At 33.6% G+C, this 18,913-nt stretch overlaps 1 protein-coding gene across 2 annotated transcripts in view; it reads right to left on the bottom strand.

Annotated features, from left to right (window-relative positions):
• The window catches only part of LOC117224852 (metabotropic glutamate receptor 8), a 204,821-nt gene that overhangs the window by 93,880 nt on the left and 92,028 nt on the right, over positions 1-18,913 (bottom strand). The gene's annotated exons all lie outside the window — the stretch shown is intronic.

Here is an 18,913-nt window from a genome sequence, read left to right as displayed (position 1 = left end):
CGTGAAATTTGATATTAGACATTACATAAAAATAAAAAAGAATAATTATTTTAAATAATAGAAAGCAAGAGAAATATTTTTAAATCGTAATGTAAGATGATGGTTTCTATAATAATTTGGTTGGCTTGTTAGTTCGCCTATAATACATTGATGTCAATACACGAAAAGATACGAAGGAAGAGCTAAGTGTATAAGATATTAACTATTTCAACTTAAAATATCGAAGTCGTCGCTTTCACTGACCTCCACGATTTCCCTTGAGGTGTTCATGTCTGAACCGAGTTTATTATCGCTAAGGAAGAGCAGTCGGCAGTATTATGGTGGTGTTAATTCTGGACCAGATCGAGCTTTCTTACTGGTAATAAACATGGATCTAGCACGAACATTTCGAGGAGGTGTATAGAGCGTTTTCGTTTTTTTGCAAAAGCTAGTTGTTTCCTATGCAGCTAGATTAAATATCTGCAAATAATTAAAGGAAGCTCAATTAAGATACAAGAATGCACACAACATAATTCAATGGCTGTAGGTGAGGCAAATATTTTATAGTGCGATCGTATCTTTGTTTGAACCACACGGTCAAAAATTTTAATAGCGATTTATTCTTCTAAACCATATTGTATTCAATCCTAACGATTACCTAATTATTAAGTGTCACCGTTCGCGTATAAAAACTCCTCAAACGTGACCCCCCCCCCCTAAAAGAAAACATTTGTTCACCAAGTAGATGAGTTCGGTTAGGACTCTGGTTCTCACAAAAAGTTTCCAACAAATTAACCCATAGAAAATCTCCACATCAATGAATTCATTGATGAAAAATTTGTTGGAAATTTGTTATGAGAACCACAGTTCAAACCGAACTCAATTAGGGTAGATGTCCTAATTAGCCTGCTTTCAAGCAAATTTTCGCTTTGCTGAAACTCTTATTAAATACCAAAATTTTTATTTAATGCACTAAAAACATATTTCGATTTTCAAGACAGTTTTTATTTTAAATATACTTTTTTGCGTGATAAAAATGAGTGATTTAATAATGTTTTCAATGAAATAAAGAAAGGTGTTTCTGGCCATAATTCTGTGCCCTTCCAGAAGTTCTGCACATATGATTCCGTATTTTCATATTTCCATATTTCCACGCTTTTTTAATTGTTTCAAATGAAATTGAGGTTAGGTTCGATCATGCGGTCCAATACAAAAGGGCACGAAAATACGTACATGTTCTAAAATCTGATCCTATTTCCGGATTTATATTAAAAATATAAAATCTTACAACATTAATAATTAATTTGTACGAAAATCTTCAGCAAGCGTTTCTTACGATTTTTAACGTAATACCCCTTTTTTCTTGTTTTACATGTTAATAGGTAAACATAACAAGAAAAAATGGATTATCAATTTATGTATAACATTTTTCTTTTTCTATAAGTATTTAATCCAGAGGCACAAAAATTGGAACAAGCACGGAAACTGAGACATCTACTTTACTTGATTTTTTGGGGGGTGGGGTGGGGGGATACTATTATCTACGAAACAATTTAATACAGGCGAAATCGGTTTCATAGAATGATTTAAGAGAATGCACTGAATTTTTCAAAGATTAAGAGCCACGATCGAATTTTCCAAAAATAAAGTGCCATAACTGATGGGTGGACTCTTGGCTAAACTGTAATTTTTCAATTGACCTCTCCCTCCGTTTAGAAAATACGATTTTGGCCCGGTAACCAATCAACGTTGACTTTCATTAGCACCGGGGAAATCGATCAGCGTACGGTGGGATTTTCCAGCAGGTGTTTAAACGAGGATGAAGCAGGACACCGAAAGGACGTTTGACACGATCTCGTTGGATTTATTAGGGCCTCTCATATCCGAACTAATGGGCAGACTAACGTTTTCGGATGACAGTATTTATGAATAACAGAACATTCATTTTTCTAACTTTCATGTATTTGTCACTAGAGAATTACCAAACCAGTCAAAGTGATTGGTTATTTATATTTTCTTTTATTGTTATAAATAAATGATTATATTTATATTAATTAAATTATTATATTATTCTATAATTATTATATTATCCTGATGTTATAAAAATGTTTCTCTATGAGAAATGTTTAAATAAACTTTCTGTGAGCGAGCTTGTATTTCATACAAAAATTAAGATTGTTTAAACAACTTTTTGATAAAACTGTATTTTTCTTTACAACAATTTCGATAGATCTTTATATGATCTTTAAGAATGTATTAGGTGTTTTATATTGAAAATGAAGAAGAAGAATATTAATTTTATCTCAAATCCTTATGCAAGAGATCGAACAATGTGGGACGTTAGCAACGGCAGATAGAACGATTTTAATGAAAAAGAGGATGAGTTTATTTTGGCACTTCCATCGATTCGAACATCCAGTCTCAATGGGTTACCGCGATTGATGCGAGTGCATTAGCCAAGCGAAAGGAAGGGTAACGATTGGGTAATCGAGAAATCGACATAAAGGATTCTTTAAAATCGAGAAGATCGATACGGAACGGCTAAGCTGTGCCAACGATAGAAATTGATATAAACTCTCGCTGTGCGTCGTGTTATTTCAACTATTTTTGTTATTAATACGTTAAATGTCACGCTAGTTTTACATGTCTAATATGAATTTCTGTTTCTGAGTTACATGTTATGGTGAAATATTATTTACGACGAGCAAGTTAACCCTAGAAAGATAACCATATGACAACGTACGTAAAAGATAACCATACGCTTCAGAGGCGCATGCTTTTCTAAGGCGTCAATTTTATACTAACAATGGATATTTATTTAAGTTAATCTAGTCATTTTAAAGGTTTGGCATTATTGTAAAAATAAAATGCATTTATATTATATTTTTTTATATTTTAAGTAATTTTAAACTTAAATCACTAGACCTCTATGAAAAATTAACAAAAATCAACAGTCTTCGCAGGCGCCTCTGCGACGTAGGTTATCTTTCTCGGGTTAAAGTATGTAATCGTGTTTGACGAATTTATATCTTATTGGAGGTCTTCGCATCATTTGAGTAACGCGGTGATAATATTGAAAAATTTGAAAGCACTGAGATTTACTCGAAATGATGTGTTCCTAATAATCTCGGCATTAAATGTGTTAAGGAACAAACAAGGACTCATTGAAACAATTATTGAACGTGATGATCGAATAATTTACGATCAGTGCTGATGCTTTTCAATTATACTGAACGAGATGTAGCATACTTCAAATTGTATTATGCATAATGTTTACGTTGACATCGTACTATTTTAGCGGTGATACATTTGTGGAAGCTGTCTCAAAAGACTAATTATCGAAAAATAAGGGCGATTTTTAACGTCGTCATTCTAAAACAATTTTCAAAAATATTTTGACTATTTATATATTATATACTACATAAAAACAATCAGATGAAATGTAAATTAAAACATTTCCATTACATTTGTGTATGATGATTTCGATTGAGGTTAGAAGAATTTCAGAGTATTGTTTACATTGTTTTCAACTTGTTACAATTATTAAAACATGAAAGACATTTATATTTATAATTCATCGGATGAGAAGAATATTGTATTCATATTCGTTTAACTTGTCAAATATAAATTTTATGTTGATCCATATATATCTATTACATATATATCCGTACATATATCTATTTAAACTTTTAGCGATTTTAATTACAATATATATTCAATAAAACAACTTCATCATATGAATTTCCTATAAATATGTATCTTTATAATTTCAATAATCGCAAATTGTCGGAAGAGACAAGATATTGATCACATCCCGTGGCAGAATCCCATTTATGACACCCAGAGATTGAAGATTTATTGAACAATCGCGATTGCGTAACTCTTCTCTTCAACTATTATGTAATTCGATAGCCCACTACTGAGATTTGTCGAATTTCACATTCTTTCCTGAAAGAATGAGGACTGAAACCATAATTTGTGATGATGTGAATTCTCGTAATTAGTATAATTGTGCCTTGACGTCATTTTTCTGTATACTTATGTGTCCGTGTTTACAGAATAACGTCTTTGTAGAGGTTGAAACGCGAAGTTTGAAACACGTCAAAGTGACGCCTGCCATAAATCTTAGGAAAGCAAAAGCTTAGGAGAGCGGTGCAATATCCTAAAGAAAAATTGTATCCTGAGCGCTGGAAGAAACTAAAGATTTTTGCTGCGGGTCAAATAGACCTTGCAATCGCGTGCCCTGTTCCGCATCAAAGCGTCCGTCATCCGAGGGCTAAAGGTGTATAAAGAAAGAGGATAGGCTGTGTTTGGTTTGGACAAGGCAGAAATATGAAGCACAGCCCGAAAGTACCGTCGCTAGACCGTGTCAACGACCCCGGCTCGATTTCCATCGTAAACAGCGGCGAAGGAGTAACTCATCGGGCGCCATAATATTTTTCCCCATCGTCGTCCGGCAACCGAACACACGTACGAAATGTCTTCATTCTCACGAGTCACGATAAATTGGATTTAGATCGTGAATTGATCGAGAACTAAAATGTTTGTAACACGTTCCCGGAAGCAGGCGGGGCGAGATAGCTATTGATTTGCGATTGCTTACTGCAGGAAATTTGATCAGCAATCTATGTTATTGATGTTCCTGTTTATTTAACGCTAAGTTAACGGAGCATCGTTGGTAGAGCTATTTGGTGTTGCTTCGGGAAAACAACAACAATACATTTATTCAGATCTTTGGCGATTTTTATGATGATACATATCGGATAAAACAAACTTGTTGAACAAATTTTCCATGAATGTGTCTTTGCAATTTCAATAATTGTGAGTTAAAAATGGTGCCGTCTACTTAAATTGAATCAAAGAACAGATAGAAGAATTACTGGGTAATTAATAAAGAGTTCTTGATGAAGAATTACGCTCGCAGAATTATATATTTCAGCAAGATAATGCAGCTGCGAATACCGCTCGCACAGTAAAAAATTATTTTGAAACGGAAAATGTAAAGGTTTTTAATTGGCCAGCAAGATCTCCTGATCTAAGCGTTATTGAGAATGTTTTGGGAAATCTCAGCCGAACATGGGAAGCAATTTTAGAGGCTTAGCAAGTTTGGAACAAAAGCACGTAAAGGATCTGTATAGAAGCTTATCGAGAAGGAGTGGTACAACGTAAAGGAGAGTCCACACGTTACTAAAATTTAATCAGACTATGTAATTTTATTTCATTTTAATGCTCTTGTTATTTCGTACTCAAAGTACCTTGTACGAAACAAAAGTGTAGGGTAGTTATTTATTAGTGAAACTACACTAATCGAGTTTAAGTAACTTAGTTTGACGAGAGCTATCATAATAACAAAAACTTAACGCACCCTTCTGTAGCTGACACCGACTAAGGAGGAACGTGTTTCATGGTCTCTGCTTCCCCACTCGATCACTCACGAACCAATGAACGAGTTTTTCGGCGTTACGTGCGCTGATAAAGCCTTAAATTCGTTAATTGCCAGGTGCATACCTTCTTATTTGGTGTCAGGTTTATTAACCCGAGAAAGATAACCTACGTCGCAGAGGCGCCTGCGAAGACTGTTGATTTTTGTTAATTTTTCATAGAGGTCTAGTGATTTAAGTTTAAAATTACTTAAAATATAAAAAAATATAATATAAATGCATTTTATTTTTACAATAATGCCAAACCTTTAAAATGACTAGATTAACTTAAATAAATATCCATTGTTAGTATAAAATTGACGCCTTAGAAAAGCATGCGCCTCTGAAGCGTAAGGTTATCTTTTACGTACGTTGTCATATGGTTATCTTTCTAGGGTTAAAAAGCTTCCACAGCGAAACATTGTTGCGTTCTTGAATCATTTAATGTTAAAAGGAAATAAAATACGGTGTCTTCGTTGTGTTCTAAGATACAACTTTCAGCACTTTATTTAGGACACCCGCTATGTAGCGGTAACAAGCAACGTAAATCAGAGAAGTAAGGATACGGAATACATTTATGAAAATATTTATAGGAGTCCATATAAGCGCACGGAAGAGTAGCTGTCCAAAAATGTTGAGTTAGACTAACACAGAGAGTTACTAAATTATTTCATTTTTATACGCGTTGCGCCAGGAGCTAACAGCTAGTATAATTCAAAAGGCTTTTGTTCCCGAGGTTAATTAAACGTACTTCCATACACTAAAATCATTTTCCTGGCTCTTCGAAAACGTAACGTAAAGCAAAGAGGTACCCGACCTAATTAATATACGCCGATTTAAATAACATTTACCATAGTTGAACAGAATTAAACAAATATTTAAAACATACATTTTGTAACAAATTTCGGAGACGAACGTTAAAACCCAGAAATTGTTAGGATAATCAATGAACATGATAAAAAGCAGAAGGAATAAGGGAATGTCCAAATACAAAAGTTTTGCCTATTTTTGTAAGAAAAATGGCAAAAGAGACAATTGTAACGGCTAAAATCCTAAAACCCGCTTTTCATAAATATTTTTGTAAGCTTGTAAAGTACAAAGCGTATTACTGAAAAGAGTTCGTTGAAGAGATTTACGCAATTAAGAAGAGAAATAGAGAATTCAAATGATAATAATCGAATTTGTTTCTTTCTCAATGTGTATAGTAATAATTGAACGGTTCTCTATCTGAATCATGATAAAATAATTTTAAAAACCAGGAAAATATGCTTTTATCAGAATTATATTCATAATTTTAATTCTACCATTTTGCAGGTGTACCTATGAAAAATTACGAAGCACCGATTTCACGTAAAGAGAAAATGTTACACTCGTGAATTTTTTATTCTTAACTACCACCATGCGATGTCCCGTTTAAATTAAATTAAAATCTTCCCTACGAAACTGATTAGATTCTGTATGCTATATTTTCAGCTAAGCTACAATATGTTCTCAACACGGAATTTACCTTCTTTGCACACAATTTGTATGGTACATACATGAAGTTTCAATGGAACGTTGAATCTAATTAACTCTTAATCTCTGTTAAAGAGGAAAAGGTCACATCGTAATGTAGCTGGAAAAGTTCAGTATTTAGCCGAGCGAAAATATTTCAACAAATTGGCTGCGCAGACAGTTAAAAATAATCGCACAATAGTGGTTGTTTTTCACGTAAAATATATTCAAAAATACAGGACAGCGTGTGAAATGCAAATGCGCCTCCGGTTACTAGATTGCGAGTTGTCTTCATTTACATCGAAAGTGTAGAAAGCGTAAAAAGTAAAGAATTTAGTCAGACATATCGTTATTTACTTGTGCAAACATATTATTTTATTATTATTATATTATCTTCATCATCTATTATGTAAAAATGTGTAAATGCAAGCCAATCTTAATTTTAAAAAATCTTAAAAGATTTAGCATTGCATGTCCATTTGTCCAAATTGAAAATATCTCAACTGTAATTAAATAATTCATCCTTTGAGTATATCATGCTGGAGTTCGTGTTTCGCCATTTTCTCGAACGCATCGTTCTCCATTTAATTATAGCCTTGCGCCCCGTTTTTATAGTTGCCGAATGTTAACAATTATAAAAACGAGGCGCAAGACTCGAGTAATCGTATCTCCTCTTCCCAAATTGTCCATTTTTGTTCACAAGCTGAAGGACAATTGGGGAGAATTTACTGTATCGCGTTGTTAAACTAAAGTTTCGCAGGTTTTGTTAAATGAAACAGTTTCTTTGACTTCTTTTATATTTCTCTGAGCACCTAGATCGTGCTACAAGATTTTTAATTCAATCTAGTACGATTTAAATTAACGATAAACGTAAACTCTAATAAGTACACGCTTGAAGCAACCACTCCTTATCTCGGCTACGAGACTACACTTGTTGCCAGCAACAAGTTGTTCACGTGCAAGTCAGTTTGTTCGAAACTACTAACAGTAACTTAAGAAGATTTACTGCTTCCGTGGTTGTAGCATTTATCGTCATCAATGGTTCGATGTATAATTCGGAAGCATGCAGCTTGTAAATGCTTTAAAGGTTCTCGATATTTGAACTGTAATAATTGCGTAAAAAAGAGTCGTACCACAATAAATCTGGGCCTATTTTAAATTTTGAAACCTCTACCTTCGCAAGTTATCCATCAGTTCTGCCTGCCATGATTTCACAGCTCATAGCAAACGGAAAACTGAGGATGATAGATTTATTCGAAAATGTTACGAATTGAAATGTCTCCATAACCATTGAAAATTGTTTTCCACGAATAAATCGATCACGAATTTGAAAATTGAAGTTTCCCCTTTACAATGACCTCGCTAAGCTTGGTGTGCGATATTTTTTAATCGTTTTATCAAACAGGAATGAGAAACAAGTTCGGTCGAGTGGAGCTCTTCTGAGCCTCGTGTTACTGTAAAGTATACACCTTTCATTCGAAGCTGAATAGAGCGACGAAAAAAAATCGTACATCAATGTTTAAGGGTTCATTTTAAAGGGGAGGCTTCAACCTTGAAATCTATGTTAGGATCAGTCGCGAAACAAATTTTTCAGTGTGTTTACAGACGTTTCAATTCGTAATATCTTCCAGAAAGAGCATGACCCTAGGTTACAACATGAAACATTATGTAAAACATGTTACAGAAACTTTCTAGTTTCAAACTAGAAGCTTGATAAAACTAGAAGCTTCAAGCTTTAAAATGAGTCCAGTTTCGTTGTTATACGACACACTTTTACGAAATTATAACAGCTCAAGTATTGACGATTCGTCAAAAATCAGAATATATATTAGAATAACTCATTAATTCTAATATCGCTTATATAGACATATATATATAGACATTATATATTATAGACATATATATGTCTGTATTAGCGATATTAGAATTAATGAGTTATTCTAATATATATTCTGATTTTTGACGAATATATATATGTCTGTATTAGCGATATTAGAATTAATGAGTTATTCTAATATATATTCTGATTTTTGGCGAATATATATATATGTCTGTATTAGCGATATTAGAATTAATGAGTTATTCTAATATATATTCTGATTTTTGACGAATATATATATGTCTGTATTAGCGATATTAGAATTAATGAGTTATTCTAATATATATTCTGACTTTTGACGAATATATATATGTCTGTATTAGCGATATTAGAATTAATGAGTTATTCTAATATATATTCTGATTTTTGACGAATATATATATGTCTGTATTAGCGATATTAGAATTAATGAGTTATTCTAATATATATTCTGACTTTTGACGAATATATATATGTCTGTATTAGCGATATTAGAATTAATGAGTTATTCTAATATATATTCTGATTTTTGACGAATATATATATATATATATGTCTGTATTAGCGATATTAGAATTAATGAGTTATTCTGATTTAACGTACTGTATCTAACAGGAATTATAAATCGCGTCGTTACGAAAATTAGAGAAGAGTTTCGCGATTATCCATAATTCCGCAATCATCTTCGACTGCGATAAAGCCATCTTGAACATAAAAGTTAGTTCGTATCAAACTACTAGCAATAACTAAAGTGGGTTCGATATCTGCCTATAATTTGGTGAATCAACTTTGACTATGAAACACGGTCTTGCGGATAAAAATTAAAGATGTCGGACGAATCACGAAGCATGAGTCTGTCGGACTGATAGAAATCCTTTGTCCCTTCAAGTGGAGAAAACTTACGCGCATGGAAGAAGATTGAACCACTTGGACGGGAACAGCAAAGAAGGAGCTCGAACTTCAGGCTGAAAATATTGGTCGCTTGAAATCTGATCACAGCGTTCGATTTCCTGTCTGTTGGTTTCCTCCATGCTTCCCCATGAGAAACAGTATGTATGTATAAGCGTAGTTTGACATTTACAGATGCACGTTTACATAATGCGACTATCGAATCGCATAGACGAGGCTAGAAATTCATCGATATAACTCTGTTCAGCAAAATTACACATTAACACGGTGAATGCCACGCCGGTTTTACAGAAATTGTCCGTGGCACCATAATGAATTTTCTTTTATGTGATACATATACTGTTGAAATATTATCTGCAATAGATAAGTTACAGTGTATAACCATGTTTGACATGTTAATTGCGACAGGGATCACTGTTTCAATTGACGATGGTAATAATACAAAATTTTAGATATTAACATTTGTTTGAAATTATATATATTTCTATAAATTTGGGCGCGCCGGTCACTGGTGGCCCCCATGGCGTCACCGCCAAGTTAAGTGCCGGTCACCGGTGACCCCCGTGGCATTCAACGTGTTAAGTATTAAGTAAATAAATGTGATCGAAATTATATCGCGTTTGATCTTATTTTAATCAGAAATATCTGTCCAAACTATATCATGTTTGGTCTCATTTTAATCAGAAAACTATCAGCAATACGTTAAAAACAATCAGTTTTAAAATGTTTAAATTTAAAAAAAATTAAAATGTCACTGTATTATGTATTGTCTTCCGGGAATTCGAGTCAAAGGAGTTGCGGCGCGTGTCGCAGCACACACCGACTTCGTCGAAACTTAGCATCGGCATAGCAAGAAAATCGATAAATTACAGGGCCGTGGCAATAGCACCGCGTCATTTATGGCATAGCAAGATTTCGTCATTTAGGGTGAGATTACTGTACTTGTGGACGAGCCGACGTTTGTTTCACCGCCGGGACCCACAATGAAGAAGGGTGTGGAAGAGCCGGCGTTTGTTTCGCCACTGGGACTCACAGGTAACTTGTAGACGAGTCGACGTTTGTTTCACCGTCGGGACCTACAAGGGGAGGAACGGTGTAGGAATTAGTTAGCCTCGTATCTTATTAAGTTTGTGCACTCCGAGCGGCAAAAGTGCACTGCGGTGGACTTCGATACTAGCAACTGGAATTAATGAGAGGGTGTGAATTGAAAGAATTGAATTAACTCGATATACTATATCTAAGTATAAGAGTATATATCATATACTATATCTAAGTATAAGAGTATATATCATATACTATATCTAAGTATAAGAGTATATATCATATACTATATCTAAGTATAAGAGTATATATCATATACTATATCTAAGTATAAGAGTATATATCATATACTATATCTAAGTATAAGAGTATATATCATATACTATATCTAAGTATAAGAGTATATATCATATACTATATCTAACTATAAGAGTATATATCATATACTATATCTAAGTATATATCTAAGTATAAGATCTAAGTATACCCAAATTAATTAGAACGTTACAGATGTTAAATACGAAGCTTTTCTTCACGCAGTTCATTGTTATTTGAAGTATATTTGTATGTACATAGCAATTTGACTTTTTTTCGCTTGAATTATTGAATCGAAGCGTCTTTTGTACCAACGGATGGGAAAATTATGAATTTCGAATAAGTTAGAACTGTATAGTGAAAAACAACCGTGGAAACTATAGTTGCCTATGTAAGGGTTAAAAGAGGATTCTTGGCAAGTTACGCGATATAATTCGTAACATTAATATTGCTGACTATAAATAGACTCACCCGTTATGGAATGTGTCGAATCTGTTGTAGGGTCAAATTTGAAAAGAACGTCTACGTACAAAAAATCGACAATCTTTAAACATTACAGGATGTACGCGGTTCGCGCATTGCACGCGTGAGAACCGAGTTTAGATCATACTTAAGTTAGAGACATAAATTAAACACACGTTTTAATTTAGTTGCCGTAGTTTCCCGTTTATTTTACACGATATTCTAACTTTACTCAAAATAGTTCACCTATTATGTTGTTATTATTTCTGCATAATCAAGAAACTTTGTTTTTGATATTTGTTTTTTATCTCCTTCTCACTGTTCACTCTACAAAATATGTAACCGTAGTAATTTAGCATTGACTCCTAGTTTGACTGACTGTTTTTTATATAAAGCGTTGACTTGAGAGACCCATGATTTCTTTGAGATTATTGTCCCACCTGACGAGTACTATACGATACAGCAACAAAAATTTGACCTCGATTTTCAAAGTCAAGATCACGAAGTTTTTTACAAGAACTGATCCAGAAGTGTAGAATTCCGCTATGGTGATCGTGACATGTAATATTCTGTCACCCTGTACAATGAGATATAAAATATAACTTTTACATTAGCCATGTACGATCGATGCAGATGGTTCCACAGCAATTTAATCATCAACGATTGACTCCGGTTCCAGTGTCCTGAAATTATTATTAAACATGAAAACGCAGGAGATCGAATTTAAAGTTATATATTTAACTTATGTTTATACGTTAACCATAAACTTGAAAAATAATTTCAGATTTATTAAAAATCGTATCGAGTCAAAATTTTAAAAGGATGTCTTTCGCGATCCCTTCGTTAAAAATAGTATCAAAATAAAATTTTAAAAAAGATGTCTTTTCACCGCGTTGCTGTCAAAATAATGTTAAATGCAATAATTATTACGCTCGCACGTGTCTCTACGTCGCATAACGCACAACAAATGCGATATAATCGTACCGTTGGCGAATCTCAACGTGGATTATAACACGATTGTACGGTACACGCAGGTACCAAATTCCAAACTCAACGAGTTAAGTACAAACAGAACTGTTATTAAATTTTCAAATACATACACCGAAATTAGAAAGTCTACACCGGGGTTTACACGCAAATGAAATTTACACCCTACCGTTGACCGCGAACGATGATACGAGACTACCAGACATTGCGTTTTCAGCCGAAGTGGTTCAGGAAAACAAATGTCGATCACGTTTCCGTATTTGTTTAAACCGGCCGTATCCGGTATGTGTGACGCGGACGGAATTCAATTCAACAGAAAATTCTAGTCCCACACGGATAACTGTCGAATAGCAAATTGAATTCCGATTTAATTGTTCCTTTTTTTCCTCAGACAAATTAAATCTTCAAAACCGTTGTCTGTTGATGCGTGGTTGCAGTTTATTTTTGTAAAGTGACATTTGTATTGTGTGCCATTTATTTTCAGTGCATACGACCATATATTATTAATATATTCTTATATATTAATAATATATTAATATATTATATATAATAATATAATATTATATATAATATATAATAATATATTAATATATTAATATATAAGAATATATTAATAATATATTAATATATTAATATATTCTTATATATTATTAATATATTATTATATATTAATAATATATATTATTAATATAACCATAATATTACATTATTCCATGCGTTCAAAACACTAACGTTAAAACCATTAGATTCCTCAACTTAACCTCTCAGCTGTGGACGATGTTTATACACGTCACAAGGAAATGGCAATTTTACATCTTACATCAAAAATATTTCTCCTATGATTTCAGTTGAAATGCTTATGAAACAGATACTGCGCTTTAAAGAGTGACTTAATTAAAGTGGACTTAATTTTTTGTCCGGTACCGTGTAACAAAAGTATGCGAAACTATAGTATTGCATTATTCTATGCGCGTTCGAAACAGCGTATGTATATCTATTATATGCTAAAAATAGAACCAGTATTCAATAGGCAAGTAGAAGTATTCTGACTAGCAGAATTTTCGAATGAATGAGCGTTCAATATCGGTGTCCGTTACCTCCATTCGCATTGCAAGCTTCAACAGGTCATCTGGGATTTTGCCAGCATTCGATGGGAAAGCATTAACACTATTTTATAAAGCTCGGACATGCACTTTTTAACTCCGCACCGTAGCTAATCTGTTCAGTGCATTCAGACGTATCGGTAATAATTTTATGATTGATGTACATATTTGGATCTTGTTGCACGTGATCATCAATTAGCACAGTTTCTGCAATGGCTAGTGCTCAGCTATCTGCATAATATCGATCACACACTAATCATCAGCATTTCGCTTTAAGGGTTACAATCATACGTAAACTCCAAACTATGCTGCAAATTGAAATCTCAAAATAGTAAACCAGACGAAATTTTCAAATTGAATTCTGTTCAAAATGTTCTCCAAAAATCGGAACTTCTTCAATCATAAATTTTACCTGACGAACACAAGCAATTATATCGTTAGAGAATCTAAAGGTTAGTGCAAATTTTAGTCCAATTTTAGTCCAATATTCCTGCATTATATGAGAAATTAATGTTAATGTTCCAAATTAATTCGTTCTTTGGCCTATCACTTATTTTACACAAAATCTTCTGTTATACTTTTCGAAGAAGCCAATCTTTGTGGTTACAATAATATTTTATTATATATAGGAAATACTAGTATACGTAGTTTCATTATAAAAAATTACTTCGATTATATCACGTATACCTATAAAAAATGGTAACAAAATCTCGGGAACACTTTTTAAACGTAATTAATTATAGTTCCAACAAATCGATCTATTGTAAGCTTAAAGTATCTACAAAAATATATAATACAGCAATTTTGCACAAATTAATAATATCAAATTTGAACTACTCTAAAATGTCGAATTACCATGTTTCTTCGGTAAGAAATTATTCCGCGTATCACGATTAAATAATTGAAGTTAAATTGTACTATTGAATTGAAATAGTTTATTTTCAAAACATCAAGTTATATTTGTAAGAAACTGTAATACTACCATGACGACCGACATGACCGTAGAATATAGAAAATATTAGCATATCGCATATGCGATAAGAAAATAAATCTTCAATCAAATTCAAGAAAAAGTTTCGTCAGCAGGAGCAAATTTTCATTAAGGCAACGCGTGACGAATTTGAAGTTAATTGGTCGAATGAATCGCAAGTTTACAGGGCTATCGTAAAAACGCCAGGTAGTTCGCAGAAAATGCGGTTTAAAACGTAAACTCTAATTTTTTGCTAAGTGAAATGCAATTTTTTTTTCATTTCCTCGTAATCAGCAATGGCTGGATCATAAAGCATGCTTTCTGCGGACGATGCAGAATTCTCCTTCAGCGACTAATCTTATAATTGCTTAGCAGTTCCAGCTTCCTCAGTGGCTTGCGGCTTGGCCCTTGAACGTTACCATTTAAAACGGGCAGCATCTTCCTCCACGCACGTATTATAGCTTTTAAGGTTGCGTTTTTATGCTGAGAATACTGAAAGCGTCCAACTGTACAACTTTTCCACTCCGAGTTTATCCCTTCGCAAATTATATCTACCCTTCCTCGAAGCAAATTGACCCTTTTCTCAAAATCAAATTCATCCATTTGCAAATAAAATCGATCTTTTTCCAAATCAAATTCATCGTTTTGTAAGTGAAATCGATCTTTTTCCAAATCAAATTCACCATTTTCTAAATGAAATTAATTTTTTATCAGATAGCATAAAGACGTCTGTAAGACGTCCCGAATGTCTTATGGAACGGCCTACGAACGGCCTAGAAACGTCCCGTGTTACAAATCAAGACGTTTCATTGAGATTTTAAAGACGTCAGCTATTATAATGCATGAACTTCTGGAAAAGCTGTCTTTATAAAAAATAATATGCTGAACGATGCGCTCCTGAGGATCGCCAATTTGTATAAAAAAAACCAAATTTACATCAATATTTTTATCTTCTGATTCCATCGTCCATATCCAAGTTATATTTAAAAGCACTTGACTGATCTATTTTTAAAAAACCACGAAAACATAAAAATCTCTTTGAAGAAATATTTCAAGTATCTGAAAGAGACGTCTAGAAATAGACATATATATATAATATTTATGTGTTTATTAATTTAATAATTATAATTTTATAATTTAAATTTATATGTTTATTTTATATATATATATATATATAAAATAAACATAAATATTAAATTACTTAGCATTGCTGTAATTTGGATAACACGATAAAATTCGGAAAACCACAGCAACACGATTCATTTTTTAACACTCTCTCGGACCTCTAGATTTCTCATTCCAAGTAGTAGCAAAATTAAAACAAAATATTTTGGTCATTGTACGGCGAACTAAACCCCCTAACATCTCGAGAAAATTCAAGTGACTTCGAACAGTTTAAAAAAAAAATGTAACAACGCGTTTTCAAAGGTGTCCGAATACTTTGTTCGCTCACTGTGCATTGCGTATCTGCAGCATCATTGAAACGTAAAATTGGCGATCGTCAACATAATCACGTTTCCTCTAGTTTGCCTTTCCATTAGCCTGATTATGTAGATAAACATTTTCCCTTGTTAGCGTGTCGCGCAGGTTCGCGTGTTGCAAAGTTCATGCATCTGTCACAGCATCGCACCGCGAATCCTGTATGCGCTAGGAACCGCAAAGCCTAGACGGTGTACTGTTGTCATGCTGCGAGCCATCATAAATAGCCATTTGAATTGTATCCGCCGCGGAATTGCGATTCCGCCTTCGATTCCGGTATCACGGAACATACACCGCCGTGCTGTTATCGCCGTGACCAACATTGTGTTTCGCTATAAAATACGTGTACACAAGGTGTCTCGAAGATACATGACCATCCGAAATATGCATGTGCGTCGCGCGAGTACAATTTCGCAAATTCTTCACAGTTTTCATATTAACCCCTTGACATACCATTTTCTTCGCAGTTACTGTGATTAGAAATTTTTCGATTCCAATAAGAAAAGAAATTCTAAAAAGAAATTAATGCTTATTGTGCGCTTAAATTTACTTGAATGCTTAAACATTGACGACAAAAGAATAGAATTTTATTGCAATTTTAAAGGACAAAATAACATCTATACTCAATGAGTTAATAATAGAAATTTTCATGACGAGTCGGACTCGTCAAAGTACGGCAAGGGGTTAAGGATTCTGTTGCGACGGCAACACCGAAGGTCGAACGTCCCTGGCCATCCCTTGAGCAATTAAGCAATATACCTGCGACAGTAAAAAATGCATCCGAACGAAAATACCCTTCGACCCGACGAACGGACAACACGACTCATAAATTCCATATTTCACAAAACAGAAAAATTACAACCCGAACTTTCGAACAGTTTCCCACTCCTCATTTCAAGTTCCTTCCGGCACACCCATCTCCAACCAAAAACGCTTCATTTCCTCCACCAAAACCCACCATCCACCAATCGACAAAAAAACCGAGGTGACAAGCGGAAGGGCACCTAGAACGTTAGTCAGAACTGTTAGAACTCCCAGAACTCGTAGAACTCTAAGAACGCAGATAGAACGCAAATAACGCATCGCTAAGACCATAGCTGTACTGTAATATTAAAGTGTACATAAAAGCAACCAGCGACTTCGTTCAACTTAATTCCATTTGGAAATCATCGCGCATATACAGATTCGTTATTGAAATATTGAACGTTGGAAACTGACTTCGCTTACAATGCAATGTAACGTAATGTAAGGCGTGTGTATGAGTTATTCCGAGCCAGATCCATCACTAATTCCTGTGGTTATAAATAAATACGATGAGACATGTATTAAGGTGGACGAATTATGTTGTCTTCGAAACTGTGAATTCTGTCTGAAAAATTATTTTTTAAATCGTATTGTTTATTTTGTACATTTCATTTTCTGTATTACTGAAAAATGAATTTTTTACAATTGAAAAGCATGAACAAATTTTCATCTTGCTAAATTCACCACGAGGAATTTTAATTTAAAAATTGAAGTAAAATATGGCTGTATGCCTCGAGGTAAATACCGCCTATAAACTATCGTTTCTTTTGACAGAATGTTTTTAAGCTCTTGCAGATAGCCGTTTCCCATTTCAGGTATGCAAGACACGTGCTTCGTTGTTACGGTCGGCTGTCAGCATCGCTCGTATCTTATATTACAATCGTTGTTAACACGTTATTGATGGGAAACATGAATCTTTTGTTTGCCAAGCGTTATTAGCAATATGAGACAGTGATTTCATCTTCCACATTCCCTGTGTGCGATATATTTGAAAATTTCACGGTGTGAAATATATAAATAAAAATAAATATATCTCATCAAAAAGTCATTACCAACACTACTTTTAAACCATTTGAACTCGACAGAAGAATAGCAAACAATATATACAAAGTTTCAAATTTGTTATTTACATTTATGTATTTTGAATAAAAAGAAAGTCGATACTTTTCACTAAAAAGAGATTGTAAATATGAATGTACCCTCTTAGTACTAGTTCGGATGTTATTAATACATTTATTAGTTTACTCTTGATACTATGTATTCAGTAGGATGATGGTAATACATGAACACGAAGCCTGAATTTGCAAAATTGTAATGGATTTTTTGATTTATATTTTTATCGTAATTGAATGTGTTCCGAATAATTATTTTCATATTCCACACTCTGTGGAGAACGAAACTGAGCCAATCAAACAATATTTCTAGACGATCGATATTTGTCAATTAAGATAAACTAATTTATTTATACATTCTTTAAATTTTCATACTAGGCTCAGATGAAAGAGTTAAACAAACGTGAACTGTTATTTTTTTGCCATTCCAAATAATCGCACTAGTATCTCTAACATTTAAAAACAAAAATCAAGCCATTTCGTCCAATTTGGAAAAAATAGTTTCATTTCAAAAGTTATTCGAATACTCGGCTCACTTTCGTAAGTCGCCGTATTTGCGCCTGTTCTCGATGCTGCAGCATTTCGAACTCCATCAATACGTCAAACATAATTGATTGAATATACATTCCGCGAATGAATTTATACAGATATATAACGTAGCATCGTGTCTTTTTGTTTGATACCACGATCAGCGACTTTACATCGTACAGAATTACGAACACATGCCGTTGCTATGATCTATGCACGTAACGAAACAGTGCTCTCCTCACTAGTACCACAGACAAATTACGAGACATACAGGACATCGTATATGACATTTGGATTCCATGCGATATTGACTTAGGACATGACGTGAAACATTGATTTTGTCGGCCATTGCGTTATGAGAACGATGGTATTTCGACATCGTGTTCAGTCAAGTTTTGTGTTAACAAAAATTGCTTAAAAATTTGATACTTTTGAAAGTAGAGATGGTTGTC

Source organism: Megalopta genalis, chromosome 13, assembly GCF_051020955.1.
Source record: "Megalopta genalis isolate 19385.01 chromosome 13, iyMegGena1_principal, whole genome shotgun sequence".
Classification (NCBI taxonomy): Eukaryota; Metazoa; Arthropoda; class Insecta; order Hymenoptera; family Halictidae; genus Megalopta; species Megalopta genalis.
Note: the sequence above shows the minus strand (reverse complement) of the source record. Positions and strands in the feature narration are given on the sequence as shown.